The sequence below is a fragment of the Protomyctophum bolini genome, assembly GCF_963924005.1.
Source record: "Protomyctophum bolini genome assembly, chromosome: 12".
In the NCBI taxonomy this organism is placed as follows: domain Eukaryota; kingdom Metazoa; phylum Chordata; class Actinopteri; order Myctophiformes; family Myctophidae; genus Protomyctophum; species Protomyctophum bolini.
Genome location: NC_137873.1, coordinates 44,250,665 through 44,264,012, shown reverse-complemented (window position 1 = coordinate 44,264,012; position 13,348 = coordinate 44,250,665).

Genomic DNA, 13,348 nt, shown 5'->3' with positions numbered 1-13,348 from the left:
AATGAATAAAAACGTGAGTTGATGACATTATTTCCACCTGTAGATGAAACCGCTTGCTCTGGTGGTGATTTTTGGCCTCGTGGCACACAGGTGATGTCATGATCGACTCAGAGGCATTTTGCTTTGCAAACTACCGGGATGATTTTAAATATGCCCTAGTCAAGAGAAAACCTGCAAACATTGCCACAAGATGGCACTCTCGATGTATTTGTGTTTGAATTATTATATTTTTTTGTTTTATTTACAGGTGATGTCATGTTGGACTCCTCAAAAGAAAGAAGCCTTGACATATTTTATTTGTTTTTATGTTCGTTTAAGCATCTTTAAAATGTTTCACTGTGTTTTCTAATACGACAAGCCCCCCCAATGCCTGGCAGTGCCCCTGGCCCCAGGTCATGTGTCAATTTGTTCATGACGGTTTGTAAATAAACGCATTTTCTTTAGAGCAGTGTGTGTGTGTGTGTGTGTGTGTGTGTGTGTGTGTGTGATCCTTCTTGACCATTGCTAATTATAACCCACCAGTAAAACTGTCATGTTTGAACATAATTGCTTGACTACTTGACTTGTTTTATGCTTAATCAAAATGTTTCAGATATTGGCGGGCGGGCGGGGGGGGAGCATCAGTAAATGGCGAGGTGTGTAATAGAAATAGTTTGAACTATAATCTTTATAACTGCACTGATGTAACCTTTGCCTTGAGCTACTATCACAATATGAGTGCTCTAATCATTTGGTGCCATCTTGTGGCAATGTTTGCAGGTGTGATTTTTCTCTTGACTAGAGCATATTTAAAATCATCCAGGTAAGTTTGCAAAGCAAAATGCCTCCCAATAGCTTGTCACAAATATTTGTAAAGGTGTCTACTAAATCTGATTGACAAACAAAAGCTATTGGTAAGCATTTTATTTAGCAAATTGGTCACAAATTTGGATAACTTTGCATAACTAATGGAAAGCGCTTTAAAAAATAATTTTATCTTTATGTCCTCTTGGCATCAATGCAAAATTCAATCTAAACAAATTATAGCCTGTGTCCCACAGGCCTAATTGCTATAAACTGGTTTTCAACCACAATTCCATGCTGTGTTGATGTGGTTCCATAGTCTAGCAAAAGTGTTACTGTGCTTGGTGTGCCAATATCTGGAAACAAACGTTTTTGTTACCATGTTCACTTCAAATGAAGGCATGTTTGCAACCATGGTTGTGGCTTATATTGTAATATATACTGTTACGTGTAGCATACCTTTTATCTTTTCAAGAAGAAAAACAATTAGGCTAGCAAATAAACACTAACGATAACTGCAATATTCTGGAAGCATTTCTTTACATTTCCAAGTTTCACTTCACATTGAACAGAATATAAAACTACATTAATCGGACCATACAGATATATAAAACTACATTAATCTGAATTGGACCATAATACAGCTTGAGGTACCACAAGCAATTTTTTTCTGTGTCAGAATGCAGAACTGGCAGCGTCTCACTTTCATTCTGCTGTGACAAAAGGGAGAGAATTAATGACGGCAAACAAATCAATCTATTACTATACTACCGCATCACCACCACCACACGACACTGCACATGTCTTAAGAGAATTGAAAAGCTACTTTGAAAACGTGGGCTCCCCAAAGTGTATAGGCCTACCGCGGCGGTATATCTGCTTATTTTATTTGGGCTTGCTTTAACAGAACTAAACGAGTGTTTTCTTAGTTGGGCTTTCATTTTGTTAACTAAATTCCTGTTTTTATTTCGACTTATAGTTTCCAAAATGTAGTTGTTTAAACCAGTGTTTTTTGTCGGTGTAATCAGTGGGAGTGGAAGCGGGTGCATGTAATCGTGTCACCACGCTGCTCCTGACACGCACCTGGCCCCAGTCCCACTGATTACACCAAAGGACCCGCAGGCCTAGTGAGTTTAAGTTGTAGGTCTACCATTTTCAAACATCCAACATACATTATACCGGTAGGTTTTAACATGCTGGCTACTTGTTTTCATAGACCTAGATGTTATTTCAACTGCTTGGCTTGAACTTGAGTTTTGAACATAAACTAAAGCAATTATGTGACCGTTTTGTGTTTCTCTCTCTAGACAAACCATGACGGACAACGTGGAAGACCTGTCGTGTCTCTTTGCCGAGGAGGTGGAGGCCACTCTCAAAGATTAAGCCATACACTGTACAAACGGCTTGTACAGTGAAACTGCGAAAGGCTCATTAAATCATGTTGGTCTACAGTTGATGTCTTTTTCGACATCAATGGAAAGCCTCAGCTCTACGGATATGTAGAGTTCAATAACGTTGAAGACGCAAACGATGCGATGTTAAAAATGAATGGAACAGTGAGTTGATGACATTATTTCCACCTGTAGATGAAACCGCTTGCTCTGGTGGTGAATTTGGCCTCGTGGCACGACTGACGTAATAAATAAATGTGTTTGTCTTTTCAGACTCCGAAAGATTGTCAAGGGGAGATCAGTGTGTTAGCTCATAACGCCAGGTCTCAACATGAAGGGTATGAAGCTGGGAACAGTAGTATATATATAGTTTATATGTCTCATAATATAGATATTCCACTGTTACTTTCTTAGCTTACGCATGTTTCATGATAAATGCTTTTTTGTGATTTATTCCCATGCCTTTTGTTCTTGCTTAATGTAAATCGCTCTGGATTAAGCTAAATGCCTAAATTGTAAATTGTAGTGCACAACATGTACCAAGCAAGGTGTACGACGACGACCAATACGCCAATATCTGAAACATTTTGGTTAAGCATAAAACAAGTCAAGTAGTCAAGTAGCGCGTGGAGTAGCTCCGGTCACCTCTGCGTACACGGCACTGTACCCTCCTCCTCCACGGTAGCTTCGGGCACCACCACCTCCTCCTCCACAACCTTCTTTTTCCCCACCACCTCCTCCTCCTCCTCCTCCTCCTCCGAAACAGACCTTCCCAGCGTCGTCCACACGGATCCTCTTGCCATCCAGAAGCTGAAAAAGACAAACCCATTTATTTATTACATCATCAGTCGTGTCACAACAACAAGGCCAAAATCACTACCACCAGAGCAAGCGGTTTCATCTACAGGTGGCAATAATAATAATATGTCATCAGCTCACCTTTCGGTCCATTTGCATCGCACCCTCGGCATCTCCTGGGTTTATGAACTTCACAAAGCCGTAGCAACGAGACGACGTGCCCTTGTTTGTGATGAGATAAGCTGTAGACCCCCAAAAAAATAAAAATAAAGTTAAGAAACTGCAATATGTGAATGCATGTGCGATTGTTCATATGGATGGCAAAACAAACAGTCTTACCTTGGCAAATGGTTCCATATTCTTCGAAGGCCTTCTCCAACGACCCTTCGTCTGTCGTGGGGTTCAGCCCTCCGATTAACAGCTTGCCCTTGTTGTCTTCTAAAGAGAACGGTCACATTGCTTATTATTAACAGTTTTGCAGAATTACAGTACATTTCAAGCCACTCGGTGGTGCGCCATGAGCTTGTAGGTCTGCTATTTTTCAATAGTTAAAGCATAACATAATGCCAACACCAAAATGGGTTAAAGAAAAAACACATCTCTACCTTCTTCACCACTGAAATCCTTGGTGATGTCGTTGACCATGCTTGGTACATGTTGTGCACTGCAATTTACAATTTAGGCATTTAGCAGACGCTCTTAATCCAGAGCGACTTATATTAAGCAAGAACAAAAGGCATGGGAATACATCACAAAAAAGCATTTATCATGAAACATGCGTAAGCTAAGAAAGTAACAGTGGAATATCTATATTAGACATAAACTATATATATATATACTACTGTTCCCAGCTTCATACCCTTCATATTCAGCCCTGGACTTCCAGCACACCACACTGATCTTCCCTTGACAATTTTTCGGAACCTGAAAAGACAAACCCATTTATTTATTACAACGTCAGTCGTGCCAGTACGAGGCCAAAATCACCACCAGAGCAAGCGGTTTCATCTACAGGTGGAAATAATGTCATCAACTCACTTTTTTATCATTTTGTCCTTCGCATGCTGTGCGTCCTTAAAGTTTCTGAACTCTACATATCCATACAACTGATGACGTCCCTTTGAGTCGAAAAAGACATCAACTGTAGACCAACAAAAAATAATAATAATTAAAAAACAAATACATTGAGAATATAAATCGCATGAATTGCTGCAGTATGTGTGATTGTTCATATGGATGGCAAACAAACAGTCTTACCTCTGATGGGCCCGTAACGCTCGAAGGCATCGAACAGTGTCTGTCGGTCCACTGTTTCGGCCAGGTTTCCGATATACCGCGCGCGCTCTCGACATGTTTACGTCTAAAGAGAAACACAAGAGAATTGATTGAAATATTTATTAACAGTTTTGCAGAATTACAGTACATTTCAAGCTATGAGCTTGTAGATCTGCTATTTTTCCATAGCTAAAATTAAAAAACAAATACATTGAGAAGATAAATCAAATGAATTGCTGCAATATGTGTGATTGTTCATATGGATTGCAAACAAACAGTCTTACCGCTGACGGGGTTGTAATCCTGGAAGATTTTGTACAGTGTCTGATGGTCCATTTTTTGGGACAGGCCTGGGATACACAGCACGTTCGGCCAGGGTTACGTCTAAAAAGAAACAAGAGAATTGATTGAAATATTTATTAACAGTTTTGCAGAATTACAGTACATTTCAAGCTATGAGCTTGTAGATCTGCTATTTTTCAATAGCTAAAGCATAACAATGCCAACAAACACCAAAATGGGTTAAAAAAAATCCCATCTCTACCTCTTGGGAGACCATGAATTTCGCCTCCACCGCCGTCATCCTGAAAAGAAAAACCCATTTTATTAACAGTCAGCAGTCTTTCCTTTCAAAAATGGCTACCAGAGCAAGCTAGTCATCATCTGTGGCAACAATCCATCAACTCACCGGTCTGTGCACTGTGGCCTCCACCTCCTCGGCAAAGAGACACGACAGGTCTTCCACGTTGTCCGTCATGGTTTGTCTAGAGAGAGAAACACAAAACGGTCACATAATTGCTTTAGTTTATGTTCAAAACTCAAGTTCAAGGAGCCAAGCAGTTGAAATAACATCTAGGTCTATGAAAACAAGTAGGCAGCATGTTAAAACCTACCGGTATTAATGTATGTTGGATGTTTGAAAATGGTAGACCTACAACTAAGGTCGCATTCTCACCTAATACTTCGGTAGACTCGAATGCGTATGGGAGGAGAAATGGGATTCTTGCATATTTAATTGGCTACGGTTTGCCTTCACACTGTCATGATCCGCAGCAATTGGAAACGCAGCAGGGGGGACCTTTATCAATGTGTTACATTCATAAACTAGCCTACACAGTGAAATGATAAATCTATGGTGATAATTATACTCATAACGTGCATTATGTGTCGTGCCGACGGTCTGGGACTGCCCCCCCCTCTCTCGCTCTCTCACTATAAGCACGCAGCCACGCACGCACTGTTATTTTGGGCATGGAGGCACAGCGCTGAGCGCACTGATATAACAGACAGCAGCGCAAAATGTTTACAAGTTTATCGAGATGAAAGTTCCTACTCCCCACTAGTCCCCACGCAGTGACAGCACTCCATGTTTACGGCACGCACAGACAGACAGAATATTCTGTAGGCTATAATACTATTACACTGCACTGCAGTGTTTGTGTTTTCTTAAGCAATTGATTAATGTACTCGTCCTCATTTCGATCAGGGCTTCAGTCTCCACTCTCCTCATTCGACCACGTCTATCCACGGTAACGGGACATCTTTGCGCTGCGTAAAATATGCCTTCTCCGTCTCCAACTGTGTTCAGCTCCTCACCCGCCTGACGTATGTTTGCTTCATTTCCTGTATTTGCTGCGGATTGCATTCACACCTGCACCGAATCGTAGTCAAGCGCGATTGGAAGCGAAGCGAAACCCCCGTTTTTGCTCGGAGTAAAATGCGGTTCTTTGTTGCGCATTAGGATTCGAAAGAGCCTTCACACCTGCCAAACGAAGCGCACTTTCTGAAAATGCGCAGCAGGATTCGTTTTAATCGCAGCAAAGCTCTCTGGTGAGAATGCGACCTTAAACTCACTAGGCCTGCGGGTCGTTTGGTGTAATCAGTGGGACTGGGGCCAGGTGCTGTTCCCCCCTGTATATATATTTTATTCCCTTTTCGCTTCCTATATGATGAATTCCTGTTCTGTTCTTTAACTACATAGAAGTGTCTATTTGTTTGTCTCTAAATGTTTTGATGAATTGAACAATGTGGACCCTGTTGTAAACAAGTGTAAGGCTTAATTGGGTCGTCCACTCACAGTTAACAGTCTTTGTATTGAGTTTGTGCTTGAAATGTACTGTAATTCTGCAAACTGTTAATAAAGATTTCAATCAATCAATCAATGCGTGTCAGGAGCAGCATGGTGCCGCGATTACACGCACCCGCTTCCACTCCCACTGATTACACCGACAAAAAAACACTGGTTTAATAAACTACATTTTGGAAACTATAAGTCGAAATAAAAACAGTAATTTAGTTAACAAAATGAAAGCCCAACTAAGAAAACACTCGTTTAGTTATATTAAAGCAAGCCCAAATAAAATAAGCAGAGCCGCGGTAGGCCTATACACTTTGGGGAGCCCACGTTTTCAAACCTTTTTAATTATCTTAAGACATGTGCAGTGTCGTCGAGATAAGTAAGCTAAACACACATACCGTACATTAAAAATACATTGTTACGAGACGAGAGGGTCGGGCGCATTATCCGACGTCGCGTTTGTCAATGCCCCAAAAGAAACAAGCGTAGCAAATGCACTTTAATGTTAATATACAATACACGCCTAAAATAAAAATTGCAACCGAACGGCGAAACCAGCAACTTACAAGTATACAAGCCCAAATAAAGTCAGACGTGTGGAATTACCTTCAGTTTGTTGGGTGATGATTGATATTAAGGTCTTGCTGGCAGCTGCTGCTTGTGAGTTTAGTTGACAGCGACTCAGCGAAGTGAGCGGACTGCGTTCTGGTAAAGAATGAGGAAATGGTGTATGGTCTGCTTAAATAGTGTGGGCGGGGCCTAAAATTGTATGAATGGGAGGGGCCAGAGCGTCACTGGCCTATCATTATTTGTTTTAATAAAATATTGAATAGTAAATTACATTTTATTTCTCAAACGCTGCCATGTCAGTCAGTGCCGGTTCTAGGCCTTTTGAGGCCCTAGGCAACATATTATACAGAGCCCCCCCCCCCTCCTGCTTTGCCACGCCGGATAAAATTTGTAAATTTGCCATGAAAATGCTTCAATCTGGTGCACTTTGAGATCAAAATTAAGAAGCTAGGTGGGGGCCTCATGTTGCCAGTAGTAGTGGTCCTACCCCCCCCATGAGACTTACAAATCCCAAATGTTTATAAACAAATCCCAAATGTTTGTAAACAAATCCCAAATGTTTATAAACAAATCCCAAAATGTTTATAAACAAATCACAAATGTTTATAAACAAATCCCAAATGTTTATAAACAAATACCAAAATGTTTATAAACAAATCCCAAAACCCATGAGACTTGGTCCTACCCCCCCGACCATGAGACTTACTGCAGGTCAACTGGTAGTGGTCCTCCCCCCCATGAGACTTACAAATCCCAAATGTTTATAAACAAATCCCAAATGTTTGTAAACAAATCCCAAATGTTTATAAACAAATCCCAAAATGTTTATAAACAAATCACAAATGTTTATAAACAAATCACAAATGTTTATAAACAAATCACAAATGTTTATAAACAAATACCAAAATGTTTATAAACAAATCACAAATGTTTATAAACAAATACCAAAATGTTTATAAACAAATCCCAAATCCCTTGGTCCTACCCCCCCGACCATGAGACTGAGACTCATGAGACTCCTGCTTTGCCACGCCGGATAAAAATTGTAAATTTGCCATGAAAATGCTTCAATCTGGTGCACTTTGAGATCAAAATTAAGAAGCTAGGTGGGGGCCACATGTGGCCAGTAGCCCATGTAAGGGATAGGGGATACATGAAAAAAAAAAATCTTCTCCCTGTGACGAGGCCCCCTCAGTGGTTGAGGCCCTAGGCGACTGCCTAGTTCGCCTATGCCTAGAACCGGCCCTGATGTCAGTGAAGATACAATGGAATGCGAAAATATAATTCAAAATACAATTCAAATTTTTAATTATAGTGCAGGGATATTGTTCCCCAACTAAAATAATAATAATAATTTAATTAAAAAAATATGTTACAGATGTTTAAAATATATATCAGGCCCAGTTCTTGGACGAAGTGGCTGGGGGACAGGTAAAAGTGTAGTTTATAGTTTAAACTAATCAAATCAAAAGGGATGAAATGCATTTGTATGGGGGAAAAAATTATATATAATAAAAAAAAGTTAGTTATTGTCGCATATCATTTTGGCTACTTCTGCACGGAGGCCTATATGTGAAGCTATTGATGAATTGAATGATTTGGTTTCCATGCTGCTAAGCTTATAGTGCTCTGCTGAGTTATACCCATTCTGAACGGGAACCCATTTTGGTGTTTAGCATCATGTCATGCTTTAGCTATTGAAAAATAGCAGATCTACAAGCTCATAGCGCGCCACCGAGTGGCGCGCTACGAGCTTGTAGGTCTGCTATTTTTGAAAAATCGAAGAACGACTGACATTTTTAGAATCTGATCTCCGGTCAGAATGGGTTAATCAGACCAGTGTGTGTCCAGTGGAAACCTCGTATGAATCTGATCTCAGGTCAGAATGGGTTAAACACAATATGGAACAGTACGAAGTCTCGTCCTTCACAGGGTGATCAGCAGAATGGCTGAATTAAACAAAGTGTTGCTGTTGATGGCAGCTCAGACCTTTATTACACACTTACTTTGCTTATGGTTGTCCATCGAATCCGGTGATGACGTCGTCCACTCATGTCCTTAACGGTGAGTTCTTTGATGGCTAAAGAGTCCAATCCTGGAATGACATGTTTTATTGCAGGTAGGGCATGGGTAGGTTGTAGTGGGTAGGTTGTAGTGGTGGTAGTGGGTAGGTTGTAGTGGTGGTAGTGGGTAGGTTGTAGTGGTGGTAGTGGGTAGGTTGTAGTGGTGGTAGTGGGTAGGTTGTAGTGGTGGTAGTGGTAATGGCAGTCATGGGTGTGTTCCTCCTGTGCCTCTGTTGCTGTCTTCTGACAGTCCTGTCCTCCTCCAGCCTCTGGGTTCCTTGGTGACAGCGCTGCCGCCATGAGTCACGGTCAGCAGCAGCAGCCTCCAGGTCCTCTCACACACACACACACACACACACACACACACACCCACACACACACACACACACACACTTTAACCAATTATTTATGTCCACACAAAGGGGATGCATATACAAGAAGGAGTACATAAATATTATAGGTGCAGTAGGGTTACATTTACAAAAGCATGGCACGTGTTTTCACGGTAGAATATTAGGCATGTACTAAGGGGTATATACAGGTATGGCAAAGTGATTATAGCAGACACTGCAATACTTTGCCAGCCCTTTTGCCTCCTTTTTGGGTTGTTGGAAGCCTCTAACAACCAGTCAGTGGGTATATTCCCAAGCCTATAGGCTGCCAAAAATAACAACAAATAGTCTGCACCTATTAGCCCAGCTCTGAGATAATGAATTGCTTTAAAAAAAAAAAAATTATAGCGCTTTTCCAAGTGCTCAAGGCGCTTTACAACGGTTAATTCATTCATTCATACATTGGGAGGTGAAGCGGCGAACAGTCGACGCCAGCGTCCTTACTTCCCACATTCACACACCGACGGTGGCGAGCTCACACCAACCAACTGATTGGAGACAGTGTGGGGTTCAGTGTCTTGCCCAAGGACACTTCGACATGTGGACAGGAGGAGCCAGGATTCGAACCGCTGACCCAGGGATCATTGGACGACCTTCTCTACCTCCTGAGCCACAGCCGCAGATGGTATGTAGAAGTGATTGGTATGTATTTAATGACCATGGTCATGAAGGCTTGCACTAGGCTAGGGTGGAGGCTAGCCCCAATACGTTCCCTCAGTCCCATTCTGTAGCTACAAGGAGCTACAGAATGAACGTAGGGACTGAGGGAACGTATTGGGGCTAGGGTGGAGGCTATATCTCTAATACAGACACTTCTCTGGACTCTTCATCAACCACAACACCATCTGGACTGGAGTATTAGCTGTCAAAGGTGTAAAGATGTCTGGGTTATCACAGAGCTTAAACATGGATGAAATGACACAGGAATGTTTCTCACTGAAGATATTTTTTGATATGTCCTTCGCTATGAGTTCCACTATTCCACTACATCCCTTTGTATGCATGTCACGCACGCACCCACGCACGCACACACATGTGTATGTGTGTTGGCATGTTTAATTCAAATAAACATCTGCCACACTGTCCACACATCCCGTGTGATTCGAGTTAATTTGCATGAAATAACAACAGACAGAGATCCTTAAGCACAACCGAGGATTGAAGATGTTAATTTAAGATTAGTTTAAAATATAGTGAAAATAGCCGATCTACAATTGAAGCTCACAAAGCTTAATTTAGTTCATGAGCCAGATCGAGCTGCAAAAGTGGACCATGATTATCAAATGGGTGGGCAAATCTAGGTTTGATTGGTTTTTTTTACTAGCTGTACATCTGTAGTTCACAGTTTGGCACTTTTGTTTGGCACAGACTAGCTACTAGTAGCTTAATGGTAGTTGTGTTGGTTTATTGGTTAAAGAGATCCAATTAGTATACCCAGTTGATCATATTATTATCTAAAATTTAGATAATATGATCAACGTATACTAATCACCAGTTTGACACCCCCTGATCTAAATCATTAATGTTAAATAAAAATCAATTTATTTAAAGGCATAATGTGATTAAATGAAAGTTTATTATACATTTTGAATATATTAGGATATTGATTCATCCATGTTTAACCTTATCTAATCTATGTGACAAAAGGATGACCAATACACATAACTGTGATTTCCCAAAACAGCATCAAACGCTCCTCTGATATGAGCTGGTTGATAAGAAATCTAAAGATGGACACTCAGATTATCAGAGGAGAGGGCAAGAGACCTCTCTGCATCACGAAGTTCCATATTTTCTATATGTTGTATGGTTGGTCTTATGCTCTGTGTCCTGCAGGCTAACTCTCTGACTAAACTGACCATCGCATAACCCAGAGGAAAAGCAGAAGTATCGAGGGGAACATAACAGAAATCATCATCTGGAATCCACCGATTTGGCTTCATGAAATGGGCAGGGGAAGCATTTGAATGATTTGACCAGCGCGCAGACTTCACAAACTGTCACTTGCTGATTGTACTTAATCGCAAGGGATAGAATTCTGACGCCCATGAGCTCATGTAGTAGGCTACATTTCATATTAATTATATTATTCAATCTGTAATACCTTTAACTTTATGCAATTGGATTAAATACATGTTAAATCCTTAATACCTTTGTCCGTTCTTACACTTTATACATCCACATATGATAACAGCATCCTACGGTTAGCAAGGAATATCACCTCTAATACTAAGCATGTGTTGTATGGAGAATATAGGTTGCTACCTTCAGGAAGGAGATACGGCGTACCAGCATACAATAAGGTCAGACTAAAGAGGTCCTTTGTCTACCAGTCGACCTTGAGGCTTAATCAGGAGATGTAGTAGCCACAGGATAATCTAAGCGGTGGATACTGCTCTTGTCTTTATGTATGTAAATTGTCTTGTTCTTTGTGTTTTGTATATGTGTTCTGCATACTTGGCTGCTGTGTCGCAAGACAAATTTCAGTGTGAACTGACAATAAAGTACTGTATCATATCATATCATATCACTTCACCAGATAAAGGACGCGGAGAGATAGCGTGCTCCAAGAGGGTTTTTCTAAAGTATCTCACTGCACAATTTAGTTGTTGTTATCAAGAGCCTATCTCCAACAGTTGTCATGTGTTTAATATGTGGAATTGTCACATGGAAATTGGTACAAATATATGAACAACTTTTGAACCTCATTTCATGTAGAGACTTTAAGCGAACAATTTAAAATGACTATTTAAGCATTCGGCCCTTAAATCCAGAGCGATTCACAGTAAGCATGCAAGAACAAAAATATGGTCAAACATCTGATCATATACATAAAAAAAATAGTCATCATGAATCATGCGTAAGCTAAGAACCTAACAGTGGAATATCTATATAATGAAACTATGCGTATATACCATAGAGCTCCTACAGTAGGCTACATAAAATGCTATATAATATAAGTTGAGCCTTTGCATTATGTCATGAAGTAATTTCTCACCTCTGACATGGGAGAGGGGAGAAGCTCAGAGACTCCTTGGCTACTATAGAGCGTCGCAGTCCCTCCCCCTTTCAGAACAACACACAATATTTTGGCCCAAACAAATAATTACAAAGAAGAAAAACAACAAAAAAAGTGTTGTAACGTGCCGTTTTTTTCTACTTTCTAATTCTTTGTTTGGCCCGAAATATTGTGTGTGTTGTCATGATTTGTCACGACAAGAGTTGGCTTCGTACGACGCTTAAAAGGTCTTTAAATAAATAAAGCACGAAATGCCTATATGGGACAAATGCATTGCGATTCATTTCCTGGGCCACTCGTTGTTCTGAAAGGGGGAGGGACTGCGACGCTCTATAACATTAGGTGCCCCAGTGAGCTATAATCCAGTGACCCCCACCCACACCTCATACTGCCCTCTACTATACCCACCTGCAGGGCACCCTATAAGCCCACCCTGCATCACCTCTGCCACCTCTAGGGACCCAGTTATGACATGTATGTTCTGATAGCACTGCAGTGACCGCCATACCCCCCACTGTCTACCACCCCCCACCCACATTAGAAGACTTGCAATGCACACTGTCCCGGGCAGTGCATCTCCCCGCGCCTCCCAGTTCTTCTCTGTGTACTAGTGTGTAGTAGCCTATACGCATGTCAAACTGGACATCCTTTTCAAATGGGGTCTTGCCCTGAAAATGAGCCTGGTACCCTAGTCAAAATATGGCCCTTGAGGAAAATTAATTGGGGAACCCTGGTGTCGTGTCAACACACGCAGAAATGACGGATCAGAATCACACACACACCATAAGAGTTTTGGTATGGAATGAACAGAATATAATAATTAGGCATGCATCACTTTGCCTAAAACCCTGAATTATAGAAGGACCGCAATTGGTAAAAGCCTACGCCGGTTCCCATGCATTTATTGAAGAGACATCTATACATTGCGCACTACAAACGAGTTCAAATTAGAAAAATACCTAATGTGAGAAAACCGTAAG